Here is a 16,779-nt window from a genome sequence, read left to right on the forward strand (position 1 = left end):
CAAACAATATCATTAATATCACACACAAGCAAAATTTTGCCAAAGATCATTCAAAAGTGGCTGCAGCAGTATATGCACAGGGAACTGCCAGAAATTCAAGCCGAATCCAGAAGAGGACACAGAACTAGGGATATCATTGCTGATGTCAGATGGATCCTGGCTGAAAGCAGAGAATACCAGAAAGATGTTTACCTGTGTGTTATTGACTATGCTAAGGCATTAGACTGTGTAGATCATAAGAAATTATGGATAACATTGTGGAGACTGGGAATTCCTGAACACTTAATTTGCTCATGAGGAACCTGTGCATAGATCGAGAGGCAGTCGTTCAAATAGAACGAGGAGATACTTCGTGGTTTAAAGTCAGGAAAGATGTGCATCAGGGTTGTATCCTTTCACCACACCTATCTACTTTGTATGCTGAGCAAATAATTTGGGAAGCTGGACTCTATGAAGAAGAATGAGGCATCAGTTTTGGAGGAAGACTCATTAACAACCTGCGTTATGCAGATGACACAATCTTGCTTGCTGAAAGTGAGGAGGACTTGAAGTACTTAATGATGAAGATCAAAGACCACAGCCTTCAGTATGGATTGCACCTCAACATAAAGAAAACAGAAACTTCTCAATTGGGCCAATAAGCAACATCATGATAAATGCAGAAAAGACTGAAGTTGTCAAGGATTTCATTTCACTTGGATCCACAATCAACACCCATGGAAGCAGCAGTCAAGAAATCAAAAGACCCATTGCATTGGGCAAATCTACTGCAAAAGACCTCTTTAAAGTGTTGAAAAGGAAAGATGTCACCTTGAAGACTAAGGTGTACCTGACCCAAGCCATGGTGTTTTCAATTGCCTCCTCCTATACTTGTGAAAGCTGGACAATGAATAAGGAAGACCAAAGAAGAATTGATGCCTTTGAATAGTGGTGTTGGTGAAGAATATTGAATATACCATGGACTTGCAAAAGAACAAACAATTCTATCTTGGAAGAAGTACAGCCAGAATGCTTCTTAGAAGCAAGGATGGTGAGACTATGTCTCACATACTTAGGACATATTGTCAGGAGGGATCAGTCCCTGGATAGGGACATCATGCTTGGTAATGTACAGGGTCAGTGAAAAAGAGGAAGACCCTCAATGAAATGGAGTGACACAGAGGCTGCAAAAATGGGCTTAAGCATAACAATTGTGAGGATGGTTCAAGACAGGGCAGTGTTTCGTTCTGTTGTACATGGGGTCACTACAAGTCTGAACCAGCTTGATGGCACCTAACAACAATGCCTGTGGTATTTCTGTGATAGAAGCCTTAGATAACTAAGACAGATGGGGAAAGGCCATTTGAGAGATGGGAAAATCCTCATAGGATTGTGATGGGACTAGTAACAGTGCATCAAATCACTAGCTAACTACTAACTCTTGTGGTGTGAAGACTGCTGTAGATGGTGTGCAGCAAGTGAACATGACTGTTTTCCAAGAAGCTTTACTTGTGGACATTGAAATTTGAGTGTCATACAATTTCCATATGTCACAAAATATCATTATTCTGCAAATTTCCTGAGCTTCCAAATTGAAAAATGTAAAAACCATTCTTAGTTCATGGGCTGTACAAAAACGGAGTTGCTGGATTTGACCTGCAGGCTGGAGTTTGCTGAAACTTGGATTATATAATAGGGAGGAGAGGGACCAGGAGCCTGAGTGGCAATGGGAGGGAGCCAGCCACAGGAGGAAAGAGTGCACCAGGTGGTGAGCACAGCACGTGCAAAGGCCCTGTGGTGAGAATGAGCTTGGCACACTTAGAGGCTTTACAAGAAGTTCTGTGTGAGCAGGGGATGAAGGGAAATACAATGGGACGTTGTAGGTTTGACCAGGAGTTTGAAGCATATTTACAATGCTGTAGGAGACCACCAAAGCAGCCCTGGTGATGCAGTGGTTAAGCCCTCAGCTGCTAACCAAAATGTTGGTAGTTCAAACCCACCAGCTACTCTGCAAGAGAAAGATACAACAGGCTGCTTCCTTAAGATTACAGCCTTGGAAACCTTATGGGGCAGATCAACTCAATGTCAACAGGTTTGTTTTTTTTTTAGGAGGCCACAATTGAATGATGGATTCTGACTAGTGTTTTCAAAATTCTCTTAAATGGCCACCTGGAGAAGGGACCACGCAGGGCAGGTATGGTGGCAGGAAGAACAGAGAGGAGGTTTATTCAGGTGTCCAAGCAAGAGGTGATACTGGCTTGGACTAGGGGGGAGAGCGGTAGCCAGAGCCATGAGAAGAAGTGGGTGGATAAAGGATAGATTTCAGAGCTTCAGCCAACAGGATTTGCTGATATGGGGGGAGTGGGGTGAAAGAAAGAAGGCATTGATATGTGACCCAGTGGAGCACCCCAGGACCCCCACCCACCAAAGGAATTTCCTTCACTAAAGCCCCCAGAAGACATCATGGTTGGTAGAGGGTCAGCGAAAATGAGGAACACCCTCAAGGAGATGAATTGACATAGTAGCTGCAACAACGAATTCGAAGATAGCAGTGATCATGAAAATGGCCTTGGACTGGGCAACGTTTGGTTCTGTTATACATAAGATCACCATGAGTCAGAACCAACTCAGTGGCAACTAACAACAACAAAGCCTGAAGATTCCAGGTTTGGGTGTTCAGCTTACAACACCCCCAAATGGGCTCTCTCCCCAAACTATCCCTGGCATGGTAACATTATCCTAGCAACTTCTCTCAACCTTCCTTTCTTTCCATGTGATGCCCCGATTTGTCCTGAGGTCTAGCTCTGTCCACAAACTCCAGTTCCAGAACCTTCCGTGCCCCGCCGTGCCGCGTTCCCACTGTGGGCCTTTGATGTCTGTGCAGCCCACCTGGTGCCGCTTTCCTATCTCCATCTAGCTGCGTGCTGCCCACAGTGACCTAGCTGGAGGCATGTGGAGTTTTGCGTCTCTCAGCACACGGGCTCCAGTCTCAGCCTCGAGGTTTGGAAAGCTCACGCCTTTGCCAGCTTTAAGTTCAAAGTCTTCATCTGTGGTGCGGGCGACACCAGAAATGCATCCGAAGCCCTTAGCGCAGTTCAAGCTCATGGCAAGAGCTGGGTAAAGATCAACTCTCGACTCTGTTGTTTTCCCTCTTGGATGAGTCTCCTAGAGCCACTGTAACAAAGTGCTACCAGCTGGGTGGCTTGTGAGAACAGAGAGGCCTTGGTGGCTCAATGGGAGAATTCTTGCCTTCCATACAGGAGACCTCGGTTCGATTCCCGGCCAACACACCTCATGCACGACCACTGCCCATCTGTCCATGGAGCCTTGTGTGTTGCTAACCCTGATGGCTCAATGGTTAAGTGCTGGGCTGCTAACCAGAAGGTTGGTGATTCGAACCCACCCAGCTGCTCTATGAGAGAAAGACCTGGCAATCTGCTTCTGTAAAGATTACAGCCTAGAAGAGTGTATGGGGCAGTTATATTATGTCGTGTTGTGTTGCTGTGAGTACAAAAGGAACTTGACGGCACCTAACAACACCACCATGATGCTGAACAGGTTTCGGCAGAGCTTCCAGACTAAGATGGACTAGGAGGAAAGGCCTGGCAATCTACTTCCAAATACCAGCCAATGAAAACCCTATTATAGATCACAGTGGTCGGTTCCACGACCAATCGTGGGGATGGCACAGAACCGGGCAGCGTTTTGTTCGCTGTGCGCGGAGTCACTGTGAGTCAGAGGCCTACTCAACAGCAGCTGATAACAACAGCAACATAAACGCAGAAAACAATCTGCAGCCTCTCTCAGCAATGAGATGTGAATGAAACCCATTACATATTGACAGAAAACAGTACAAGATGATTAAAACCAAAGGCAATTGCAGGTGACTCAAGGATTTCAGGGTGAAAACACGAAACCATAAAATTACTAAAAATATGGGAACTACACAAGGATTAATCTCGGTATAGACAAGGCTTTTCAAAATTTTATTTTAAAAAGAATTTTTTTCGATGCTGTGTGTTTTCAGTATTGGAATACATGCTTACTGAGTGTGTGTGTTTAAATTTTTGGTTGGTATACAGATTTTGAGAAATATGATGTAGTAATACAACCCACCAATGAGGCTAGTGATACTTTGGCACCACCGATCTGTGGTATGAAAGTATGCCAGTGACATCTGTGGTAATAGTTTATTGTGCGTGCCTTTCCATTAGGTTACATGCTGTCTTAGCCATCTAGGGCTGCTACAACAGAAATACCACAAGTGGATGGCTTTAACAAAGAGAGATTTATTTCTTCACAGTAAAGTAGGCTAAAAGTCCAGATTCAGGGCGTCAGCTCCAAGGGAAGGCTTTCTCTCTCTGTCGGCCTTCTCATCGGTCTCCCCTGCATCTAGGAGCTTCTCCGCACAAGGACCCCGGGTCCAAAGGATGCGCTCTGCTCCCAGCACTGCTTTCTTGGTGGTACGAAGTCCCTGATCTCTGCTTGCTTCCCTTTCCTTTTATCTCTTTTAAGATATATGGTGGTGCAGGCCACACCCTAGAGAAACTCCCTTTACGTTGGATCAGGAATATGACCTGAGTAAGGGTGATGTTATAATCCCACCCTAATCCTCTTTAACATAAAATTACAATCACAAGATGGAGGACAATCACATAATACTGGGAATCATGGCCCAGCCAAATTGATACACACACTTTGGGGGGGACATAATTCAGTCCATGACACAAGGGGAACCCCTGGTTTTCCTCATAAGACACAGAAAGACCAAAACAAGCCCCTCAGGGCTCCCTAACTATCATGCAGGAAAGCCATAATTATGCTTGCAAGCCTCATCTCACAGAAATAAAGGGAAAAAAGACAAAAGCTTACAAAACTAATGCATCCAGGAAACACCACTGATAGAATGTTCAATCTACAGAACAATGAGGCTCTAACTTTGGTCTGCTGAGCTTCACACTTTTCAAAAGGAACCCACCTGGACACTAAATGCCTTCAAATCGGAATAGCATACTATCTGTGAGGCCCAGAAGCACAAAAAAGGGCTGGTATACCGTTATATCAAGGGTAACGAAAGGGTTAAAAAAATAAAAAAGCACAAAAGAAAGCATTGATATGTGTTATTAGGAAATTGGCGATTCCTCCATTTAAAAATACCTTCAGGTTTAAAACACACACACACACAAGACAAGCAGCAAAGTGGGGGGAAAATTTTTCAAAAGACTGATGATGTACAAAAGGCTGATTTCCTTAAGATATAAATGCTGTAACTTAGAGGTTAAGTCATTCCAAAACTAGTAATGCCTATTAGAAAGGTGGAAAAAAGAATATGAATAGCTAGTTTATGACAAGAAATACAAATGCATATGGAAAGGGGCTGTCTATTTCATGATAAGAGAATTAGAAATTAAAATCACAATGAAAAATATTTTTATTTTTCACCTTTTGGCCGAGAACAGTGATGGCTCAATAGAATTCTCGCCTCTCATGCTGGAAACCCACGTTCGATTCCCAGCCAGTGCCCCTCATGCACAGCCACCACCCGTCTGTCGGTGGAGGCTTGCGTGTTGCTAGGACGCTGAGCAGGTTTCAGCAGAGTTTCCAAACTAAGATGGACTGGGAAGAAAGACCTGGAGATCTACTTCCGAAAATCAGCCAATGAAAACCCTGTGGGTCACAAAGATCCCCTGCTTGGGCGGCCCGGATGAAAGCCATTGAGTTAGACCATCCCCCCAAAGCTCTGTTCAACTTGGCCACCTTCCACTTTCCTTTTCCTGTGGTTGTCCCGAGCTGCTGAAAGGCGAGGCCCTGGATTTTGTCTCTGCCAGAGTAAAAAAAAAAAAAAAAAAATTTTTTTTTTTTTAGAGTGCTGGGCGGGAAGGGGACCAACACCCCACAGCTGTGAGCCTTTCCCTAACTTCCTATCCTGCCTCCCGCCTCTAGGACCTCAGCCTCCATTTCACCCAACTCCATCCCTCTCCCCTTCTCCATCCCACAAGCCACTAGGATCGGGAGAGTTGGGATTTTTCCCCATTCATCCATAGCAAGGTCTTGTAGGAACCAGAAGCTGAAAACTCAGATTCTAAGGCCAGCTGGCCTAGTAGGACAAGGCAAGTGAGGCGCTCACCTCAGGTGCAAAATTCATGGAGGCACCAAAAACGCAGGCATCAAGATAAGTATTAGTCTCAGGCAACGTTTATTAATTTATTTTTATTTTTTTGTTGAGGTAAGTACATATATATATAAACTGGTGGGGCAGCGGTTAAGCCCTTGACTGTTAAGCTAACGGTCAGTGGTTTGGTGGTTTGAACCTACCAGCAGCTCTGAGGGCAAAAGATGTGGCAGTCTGCTTCCATAAAGATTACAGCCTTGGAAACCGTATGGAGCAGTTCTACTCAGACCTACAGGGCCACTATGAGTTGAAATCAACTCGACAGCAGCTAACAACACATTTCGTATCTTATATATATATATTTATGTGTGCGTATATACACACATACATGCATATACATGTATACATATGTTCTGGAATTCCCATTCTTCGCAATGGTATGCATAATTTGTTATGATCCACACAGTCAAATGCCCTTTGCATAATCCATAACACACAGGTAAACATCCTTCTAGTATTCTCTGCTTTCAGCCAAGATCCATCTGACACCAGCAATGCTATCCCTGGTTCCACGTCTTCTAAATCTGGCTAAATTTCTGACAGTTCCCTGTCAACGTACTGCTGCAGCCACTTTTGAATGATCTTCGGCAAAATTTTACTTGTGTGTGATATTAATGATATTATTTCATAATTTTTGCATTCTGTTGGATCACCTTTCTTGGGAATAGGCATAAATATGGATCTCTTCCAGTGGGTTGGCCAGGAAGCCGTCTTCCAAATTTCTTGGCATAGAGGAGTGAGCGCCTCTAGCGCTGCATCTGTTTGTTGAAACATCTCAATTGGCATTCGGTCAGTTCCTGGAGCCTTGTGTTTTGCCAACATCTTCATTGTAGCTCGGGCCTCTTCCTTCAGGACTGTCGGTTCTTGGTCATATGCTACCTCCTGAAATGGTTGAACATCAACCAACTCTTTTTGGTACAGTGACTCTGGGTATTCCTTTTCTCTTCTTTTGTTGTTTAATATTTTCCCAGTAGAATTCTTCAATATTGCAACTCGAGGCTTGAATTTTTTTCTGCAGTTCTTTCAGCTTGAAAAATGCTGAGTGTGTTCTGCCCTTTTGGTTTCCTAGCTCCACGTCTTTGCATATGCCATTATAACACTTTGTCTTCTCGAGCGACCACCCTTTGAAATCTTCTGTTCAGCAATTTTACTTCATCTTTTTTTCCATTTGCTTTAACTACTCCATGTCCAAGAGCAAGTTTCAGAGCCTCTTCTGACATCCGTTTTGGTCTTTTCTTTCTTTCCTGTCTTTTTAATGACCTCTTCCTTTCTTCATATGTGATGCCCTTGATGTCATCCCACAACTCGTCTGGTCTCTGGTCATTAGTGTTCAATGCTTCAAATTTATTCTTGAGAAAGTCTCCAAATTCAGGTGGGATATAATTAAGGTCGGAAACCCTGGTGGCTATAGCTATAGCTGCTAACCAAAAGGTCGGCAGTTTGAATCCACCAGGTTCTCCCTGGAAGCCCTATGGGCAGTTCTACTCTGTCCTGTAGGGTCGCTATGAGTAGGAATTGACTCCAAGGCAAAGGGTTTTTTTTGATACTCAAGGTCATGTTTTGGCTCTCATGGACTTGTCCTAATTTTCTTCAGCTTCGGCTTGAACTTGTGTATGAGTAATTGATGGTCTGTTCCATTGTTGGCCCCCGGCCTTGTTCTGACTGATGATATTGAACTCTCCCATTGTCTTTTTCCTCAGATGTAGTTGATTGGATTCCTGTGTTTTCCATCCGGTGAGGTGCATGTGTACAAAAAAAAAAAAAAAAAAGGTCGCCATTTATGTTGTCAAAATACAGACCAAGTGTTTCCGATGAAACATTAGCGTCTGAATTAAAATGTGCTGTAAACATGAAACGCACGTTAAGTTCAGAGACTGAGAAAGAAAACGTAAAATATCTCATCCATAATTTTGTGTATTGATCAGATATTGAAATGATACTATTTGGGATATATTAGGTTAAAAAGGAATCCTATTAAAATTAATCTCAGCAGTTTCTTTTTACTTTTTTTATGCAATTATTAGACAATTATAAGTTCCTTATGTGACTTCCATTGTACTTTGGTCACGAATAGACTAAGAGAAGCTTCTCAAGCTGCCCTACAGCGCCCCCTAATGGGAGCAGGTTGAGTCGCATCCGTTCGCAAAAACCAAAACAAAACAAAACAAAACCCAAAGCCGTCAAGTCGATTTGGACAAAAGCCAGTCATTAAAAAAACAACAACAAAAAAAAAAACCAGTTTCCTTTAAATCCATTCTGACTCATGGCATGGCGGCCACCTGGTATCGGAGTAGAACTGTGCTGCTAGAGTTTTCAATCGCTGATTTTGGGGAAGCAGACTGCCAAGTCTTTCTTCTGAGGTGCCTCTGGGTGGACCACCAGCAAAATACCACAAGCTGGGTGGCTTAAAACAACAAAATTGTATTCTCTCCCAGTTCTGGAGTCTAGAAGTCCAAAATCAGGGTGTCAGCAGCCATGCTCCCTCTGAAGGCTCTAAGGGAGGACCCTTCCTTGTCTCTTCCAGCTTCTGGTGGCCCCCGGCCTTCCTTGGCTTGTAGCTGCATCACTCCAGTCTCTGCCTCTGTTTTCACACGGCAATCCTCCCTATGTGTCTCTTCTGTTTTCATAATGACACCACTCGGGTCAGAACCCACCCTACTCCAACATGGGGGGGCACTGGTGGATCAGTGTATTAAAACAAAAATCCTACTAAGCCAATAACAGAAATTGATTGAAGTTTATTTAATACACGATTTTAAAATCAGGATAACCTTTCAACTCCAAACCAAACCCATTGCCATCAAGCCCATTCTGACTCACAGTAACACTATACGACAGAGTAGAACTGTCACATAGGGTTTCCAAGCAACAGGTGGTGGATTCAAACTGCCGACTTTTTGCTTAGCAGCTGAGCTCTTAATCAGTGCGCCACCAGGGCTCCACGTTTTGACTGTTGTTGTTGTTGTTGTTAGGTGCCATTGAGTTGGTTCCTACTCATAACGACCCTATGCACAACAGAACTAAACACTGCCCAGTCCTGCACCATCCTCACAATGGTTGCTACTTTTGAGCCCATTGTTGCAGCCACCGTGCCAATCCATCTCATTGCGGGTCTTCCTCTTTTTCATGGACCCACTACTTTATCAAGCATGATGTCCTTCTCCAGGGACTGATCCCTCCTAACAACATGTCCAAAGTATGTGAGATATAGTCTTCCCATCCTTGCTTCTAAGGAGGGTTCTGGTTGCACTTCTTCCAAGACAGATTTGTTCGTTGTTTGGCAGTCCGTGGTATATTCAGTATTCTTTGCCTACACCACAACTCAAAGGCATCAACTCTTCTTCCGTCTTCCTTACTCCGCTGTCGAGCTTTCACATGCACATGAGGCAATTGAAAACACCATGACTTGGGTCAGGAGCACTTTAGTCCTCAAGGTGATATCTTTGCTTTTCAACACTTTAAAGAGGACTTTTGCAGCAGGTTTGCCCAATGAAGTGCATCTTTTGATTTCTTGACTGCTGCTTCCATAGGTGTGGATTGTGGACCCAAGTTAAATGAAATCCTTGACAACCTCAATCTTTTCTCCGTTAATCATGATGTTGCTTATTGGTCCAGGTGTGAGGATTTTTGTTCTCTTTATGCTGAGGTGTAATCCATACTGAAGGCTGTGGTCTTTGATCTTCATCAGTAAGTGCTTCAAGTCCTCTTCACTTTCAGCAAGCAAGGTTGCGTCATCTGCATAATGCAGGTTGTTAATGAGTCTTCCTCCAATCCTGATGCCCTGTTCTCCCTCATGTAGTCCAGCTTCTCGGATTATTTGCTCAGCATACAGATTAAATAGGTATGGTGAAACTATACAACCCTGACGCACACCTTTCCTGACTGTAAGCCATGCAGTATCCCCTTGTTCTGTTCTAATGACTGCCTCTTGATCTGTGTACAGATTCCTCATGAGCACAATTAAGCTTTCTGGAATTCCCATTCTCCCCAATGTTATCCATGATTTGTTATGATCCACGCAGTCAAATGCCTTAGCCTAGTCAATAAAACACAGGTAAACATCTTTCTGGTATTCTCTGCTTTTGGCCAGGATCCATTTGACACCAGCAATGATATCTCTGGTTCCGTGTCCTCTCCTGAATCTGGCTTGAATTTCTGGCAGTTCCCTGTCAATACACTGTTGCAGCCACTTTTGAATGATCTTCAGCAAAATTTTGCTTGCATGTGGTATTGATGATATTGTTTGATAATTTCTGCATTTGGTTGGATCACCTTTCTTGGGAATAGGCGTAAATATGGATCTCTTCCAGTCGGTTGACCAGGTAGGTGTCTTCCAAGTTTCTTAGCATAGATGTGTGAGCACTTCCAGCACTGCATTCATTTGTTGAACATCTCAGTTGGTATTCCATCAATTCCCAGAGCCTTGTTTTTTGTCAATGCCTTCAGTGCAATTTGGATTTCTTCCTTCAATACCTTTGGTTCCTGATCGTGTTACCTTCTGAAATGGTTGAACGCTGACCAGCTCTTTTTGCTATAATGACTCTGTGTATTCCATCTTCTTTTGATGCTTCCTGCGTTATTTAATATTTTCACCGTAGAATCCTTCAGTATTACAACTCAAGGCTTGAATTTTGTCTTCGGTTCTTTCAGCTTAAGAAATGCTGAGTGTGTTCTTCCCTTTTGGTTTTCTATCTCCAGGTCTTCACACATGTCATTATAATACTTTACTATGTCTTCTCTAGCCATCCTTTGAAATCTTCTGTTCAGCTCTTCATCATTTTTTCCTTTTGCTTTAACTACTTGACATCCAACAGCAAGTTTCAGGGTCTCTTCTGACATCCATTTAGGTCTTTCCTTTGTCTCCTGTCTTTTTAATGACCTCTTGATTTCTTTATGTATGATGTCCTTGATGTCATTCTGTAAGGGGGCGGGAGAGAGCTTGCACTTGGGAGGAGGAAGAGGCAGGGGGTTGTGACATTCTTCCATAAGATGGTCCCTACAGAGGAAGAGACAGAGGGTGGTGACATTTCTCAATAAGACGGTCCCTACATACTTAAACCTTAAACCAAAGAAATAGTCTCCATAGGAGGTCCTGTCCTGGCTTTTAAATGTTAACAGAGACAGATAAGAGACAAGAAGGGTATAAAACGCTAAGAAAAGGACTGTTGGGGCTCTCAGATTATATCTGAGTAGCCCACCTGACGCTTCCTAGTCAAGTGTTCTTTTACTACTAACCCTCTGCTAGCTAACAAACTTCTGCTCGCTTGACACTATTTGTCTCAGTGTTTGAATTCTTTCCTACACCGAAGACAAGAACCGAGGCCATTCTCCGGTAACAATTCCACAACTCGTCTGGTCTTTGGTCGTTGGTGTTCATCACCTCAAATCTATTCTTGAGATGGTCTCTAAATTCAGGTGGGATATACTCAAGGTCATACTTTGGCTTTCATGGACTTGTAATTTTCTTCATTTCCAACATTTTGACTAGGGAGTCAAAAATGTTACAAAGAGAAAAGAACATCCAAAGATTCTTATAACCTATCTTATCACATTTGCCATGGAAACAGGGTAAGAACAGAGTTTACATAATGACAGTTTGACCTAGCACACAGCTTCTGGCCTGACCTGGACTTTCTGTTTGTTGAAATTGACTGCGTGTAGAGAATTCTTCAAAAGAGCCCAAGGCCTAAGGCAAAACAGCCTTTACTAAGGTATTTACTAGGCTATTGTTTGACTTCAAGGTGACTTTAGGAAAACAGAAGGAGCCTCTGTGACACAGTGGTTAAAGCTGTTGGCTGCTACCTGAAAGGTTTGAACCGACCAGCCACTCCATGGGAGAAAGATGTGGTAGCCTGCTTCTGTAAAGATTACAGCCTTGGAAACCCTATGGGGCACTTCTAGTCTGTCCTATAGGGTTGCAGTCATGAAATCAAACAACGCACTGCTTTGGGCAACTCTGTTGTAAAAGACCTTTAAAGTGTTAAAAAGCAAAAATGTCACTTTGAAGACTAAGGTGTGCCTGACCAAATCCATAGTGTTTTCAATTGTCTCGTTTGCATGCAAAAGCAGGACAATAAATAAGGAAGACTGAAGAATTGATGCCCTTGAATTGTGGTGTTGGCAAAGAATATTGAATATGCCATGGACTACCAAAAGAATGAACAAATCTGTCTTGGAAGAAGTACAGCCAGGATGCTCCTCAGAAGCAAGGATGGCGAAACTTTATCTTACCTACTTTGGACATGTTATCCGGAAGGAGCAGTCCCTAGAGAAGGACTTCATGCTTGGTAAATTAGAGGGTCAGCAAAAAAGAGAAGACCCTCAATGAGATGGATTGACACAGTGGCTGTAACAATGGGCATAACCAGTGTGAGGATGGTGCAGGACTGGGTAGTGTTTTGTACCATTATACATAGGGTCTCTAGGAGCTGGAACCGACTCGATAGCACCTAACAACAATAACAGGGTCTCTATGAGTCAGAATCAACTCAACAGCAGTAATTTTTGTTTGTGTGTGCTTGTGTGTGTGTGTGTGTTTGTGTGTGTGTGTGCGCGCGCGCTTTAGGTGAAAGTTTACAGCTCAAGTAAATTTCTCATACAAAAATTTATACATATATTGTTACGTGACACTAGTGGCAACCCCTATAATGTGACAGCACACTCCCTTTCTCCACCCTAGGTTTCCTGTGTCCATCCAACCCACTCCTGTCCCTTCTTGCCTTCTCATCTCGCCTCCAGACAGGAGCCGCCCATTTGGTCTCGCATATCTACTTAAAGTTAGAAGCACACTGTTCATGAGTATTATTTTATGTTTTATAGTCCAGTCTAATTTTTGTCTGAAGAGTTGGCTTCAGGAATGGTTTTAGTTCTGGGTTAACAGAGCATCCGGGGGCCATGGCTCCGAGGGTTCCTCCAGTCTCAGGCAGACTGTTAAGCTTGGGGCTTTTCTTATGTGAATTTGAATTTTGCACCACACTTTTCTCCTATTGTGTCAGGGACTGTCTGTTATGTTCCCTCTCAAGTCACGGGTGGTAGCCAGGCACCATCTAGTTCTTCTGGTCTCAGGTTGGTGGAGACTCTTCTTTACGTGGTTCTTTTGTCTCTTGGGCTGATATTTTCCTTGTGTCTTTGGTATTCTTCATTCTCCTTTTCCAAGTGGGTTAGGACCAACTGATGAATCTTGGACAGCTGTTCACAAGCTTTTAAGACCCCCGAGGCCACTCACCAAAGTGGAATGCAGAACATTTTCTTAATAAACTTTGTTATGCCAATTGACCTAGATGTTCCCCGAAAGCAGTGAGGTTTTGTTCTGTTTTGTTTCATTTTAGGAAACCAGTATTCTTAAGGTTTGACTTTCAAAGATCATCTCAGGGGCATAGCTTTGTGTGGAGGGGGTCACTTCAGCCTCCATGGAACTCAGAAATCTGAATTCCACAAGAATTAAAACTCTATTTTTCAAGTGGTAGAAGTCTTGCCTCCCATGCAGAAGACCCAGGTTTAAGTTCTGGTCAGTGCACCTCACACACAGCCATCACCCGTCTGTGAGTGGAGGCTTGTGTGTTGCTAGGGTGCTGAACAGGTTTCAGCAGAGCTTCCAGGCTAAGAAGGACTAGGAAGAAAGGCCAGGTGATCAACTTCTGAAGATCAGCCAATGAAAACTCTATGGATCACCACGGTCCGATCCACAACCGACCACGGGGAAGGTGCAGGACTGGGCAGCACTTCGCAGGACCGGGCAGCATTTTGTTCAGTTGCGCATGTGGTTGCTGTAAACCCGGAAAAAGAGGGTGAGAATGGTTGCACAACTTGAGGAATGTAATCAGTGTCACTGAACTGTACATATAGAAATTGCTGAATCAGTGTATGTTCTGCTGTGTATTCTCAACAACAGCAACACACAAATAAAAAATAAATTACAAAAAACAAAACAAAACAAAGAGAGATGTCAGGAGGGCTGGTTCCTTCTAGAGGCTCCAGGGGAGAATCCATTTGGTTGCCTTCCCCACCTTCTCGAGGCCACCCGTCTTCCTCGGCTTGTGGTCCTCGTGCAGCATCCTCACCACTCCAGTTTCTTTTCCCATTGTCACATCTCCTTCTCTGACTCTGTTTCTACTCCCTCCTTCTTTGCTACTGGCCACCACCCCAAAATGAACAAGATTACCCAGGGCTGGTGGAAGAAGGCGGGGTAGGGGAAAGTTCCTATGCCCTGCTTCCTGGTAGAACCATACGAATACGGCAAGTCCCTCAGAGACATTTCAAGGGGGACTCAAAACCACAAGGGGCTTGGGCCCTGCTCCTCACCGCAAAGACCTGAGAGGCTGCAGGACTCATAAAGGAAATGAGTCAATGGTGTCTCTGGGCAGTAGAAGCCACAGACAGCCTCAAAGAGCTTCCTGTACATCAAACAAGGCTCAGAAGTGACAGAGGATGACAGGTCACAAGGACAAGAATGGTGAGCAGATGGGTGAGGAACAGACTGCTGGGGGTGTCCTGGGGGGGCACCTGTGTGGACTTGTAGCTGGAGAACCAGGTGGATCTTTCTCTCGTCCCCAGTGCCTTGGCTCCTCCTAAGCTTCCTGGAGCTTCAATAGTGTTGGGAAAGGAACTTGAGAGAGGTGCTGTCTTAGTTATCTAGTGCTGCTGTAACGGAAATGCTACAAGTGGATGGCTTTAACAAACAGAAATATATTCTCCCATAGTCTTTTGTTGTTGTTGTCAGGTCCCATTGAGTCGGTTCCAACTCATAGCGACCCTACGTACAACAGAAAGAAACACTGCCCGGTCCTGCACCATCCTCACAATTGTTAGGCTTGAGCCCATTGTTGCAGCCACTGTGTCAATCCATCTCCTTGAGGGCTTTCCTCTTTTTTGCTGACCTACCACCAAACATGATGTCCTTCTCTGGGGGTTGATCCCTCTGATAACATGTCCAAAGTATGTGAGATGCAGTCTCACCATCCTTGCTTCTAAGGAGCATTCTGGCTGTACTTCTCCCAAAACAGAGTTGTTCATTGCATTGGCAGTCCATGGTATGTTCAATGTTCTTCACCAACATCATAATTCAAAAGTGTCAGTTCTTCTTCAGTCTTCCCTATTCATTGTCCAGCTTTTGCGTGTATATGAGGCGATTGAAAACACCATGGCTTGGGTCAGGCGCACCTTAGTCCTTAAAGTGATATCATTGCTTTTTAACACTTGAAAGAGGTCTTTTGCAGCAGATTTGCCCAATGCAACGTGTCTCTCACAATCTGGTAGGCTAAAAGTCCGAATTCAGGGTGCCAGCTCCAGGGGGAGGCTTCCACTCTCTATCAACTCTGGAGGTAGGTCCTTGTCATCAGTCTTCCCCTGGACTAGGAACTTCTCAGTGCAGGGACCCTGGGTCCAAAGGATGCACTATTCTCCTGGCTCTTGTTTATTGGTGGCATGAGTCCCCATGTCTCTCTGCTCACTTCTCTCTTTTATACCTCAAAAGAGATTCACTTAAGACTAAACCTAATCTTGTAGACTGAGTCATGCCTCATTAACATAATTGCCTCTAATCCTGCCTCATTAACGTCATAGTGGTAGGATTTACAACACTTAGGAAAGTCATATCAGATGACAAGATGGTGGACAACCACATAATACTAGGAATCATGGCCTAGCCAAGTTGACACACATTTTGGGAGACACAATTCAATCCATGACAGATGGTTCCCAAATGGGTTGATGTCAAGTTTCCATCATCCTGGCAGAAAGGGGTCTTGAAATATAAGCTAAACTGCATTATTACTTAAAAAGAAAGCTACATTTTTTTTTTTTTTTGCACATCTTGTGGATTGTGATAAATGTATGCCACACTTGTGTCTGAATTTGGAGTCCCCCACAAGCAGACTCTGGGACAAGGATTTGGGGCAGAAGGTTTACCTGGGAGGTTGTATTAGTTAGCTCTTGCTGTGTAACACATTGCCACAAATGTAATTGGTGTACAGACACGTGTACACCAATGTTTATTGCAGCACTGTTCACAATAGCCAAAAGTGGAAACAATCTAAATGTCCATGGATAAACAAAATGTGGTATATACACACACAATGGAGTATTGTTGTTAGGTGCCACCAACTCAATTGACTCATAGCAACCCTACTACTATCAACAGAACGGAACACTGCCCAGTCCTGTGCCATCCTCACAATCATTGCCATGTCTGAGCCCATTGTTGCAGGCACTGTGTCAATCCATCTCATTAAGGGTCTTCTTCTTTTTCACTTACCCTCTACTTTACCAAGCATGATGTCCTTCTCTAGGGACTGGTCCCTCCTGATAACATGTCCGAAGTACGTGAGAGGAAGTCTCTCCACTCTCTCTTCTAAGGAGCATTCTGGCTGTACTTCTTCCAAAACAGATTTTTCATTCTTCTGGCAGTCCATGGTATATTCAATATTCTTTGCCACCATCATAATTCAAAAGCTTCAATTGGTCTTCCATTGTCCTTATTTATTGTACAGCTTTACCATGCATATAAGACGTTTGAAAACACCATGGCTTGGGTCAGGCACACTTTAGTCCTCAAGGCGACTTCTTTGCTTTTTAACACTTTAAAAGAGATCTTTTGCAGCAGAGTTGCCCAATGCAATACATCATTTGAT

This window comes from Elephas maximus, chromosome 3 (assembly GCF_024166365.1).
Source record: "Elephas maximus indicus isolate mEleMax1 chromosome 3, mEleMax1 primary haplotype, whole genome shotgun sequence".
Lineage (NCBI taxonomy): Eukaryota > Metazoa > Chordata > Mammalia > Proboscidea > Elephantidae > Elephas > Elephas maximus.